Source organism: Chlorella variabilis (assembly GCF_000147415.1).
Source record: "Chlorella variabilis unplaced genomic scaffold CHLNCscaffold_21, whole genome shotgun sequence".
In the NCBI taxonomy this organism is placed as follows: Eukaryota; Viridiplantae; Chlorophyta; class Trebouxiophyceae; order Chlorellales; family Chlorellaceae; genus Chlorella; species Chlorella variabilis.
Genome location: NW_005435067.1, coordinates 359474 through 359830, shown reverse-complemented (window position 1 = coordinate 359830; position 357 = coordinate 359474). Strand labels below are relative to the sequence as shown.

Below are 357 nucleotides of genomic sequence, written 5' to 3'. Positions count from 1 at the left end.
GGGGAGGTGTGGGGGGCATGGGCACCTGTGCCTGGAGGTGGGCGGCGGGGCGTGGGGAGGTGTGGTGTTGCGTGGGGAGGCGGGGTGGTGCGTAGGAGGTGTGGGGAGGTGTGGGGGGCATGGGCACCTGTGCCTGGAGGTGGGCGGCGGGGCGTGGGGAGGTGTGGTGTTGCGTGGGGAGGCGGGGTGGTGCGTAGGAGGTGTGGGGAGGTGTGGGGGGCATGGGCACCTGTGCCTGGAGGTGGGCGGCGGGGCGTGGGGAGGTGTGGTGTTGCGTGGGGAGGCGGGGTGGTGCGTAGGAGGTGTGGGGAGGTGTGGGGGGCATGGGCACCTGTGCCTGGAGGTGGGCGGCGGCAG

The 357-nt window shown here is 73.9% G+C and overlaps 1 protein-coding gene across 1 annotated transcript in view; it reads left to right on the top strand.

The window, feature by feature from the left end:
- The window catches only part of CHLNCDRAFT_138601 (hypothetical protein), a gene marked incomplete at both ends in the record, with an annotated part of 6078 nt that overhangs the window by 4121 nt on the left and 1600 nt on the right, over positions 1-357 (top strand). The window lies entirely within an intron of this gene.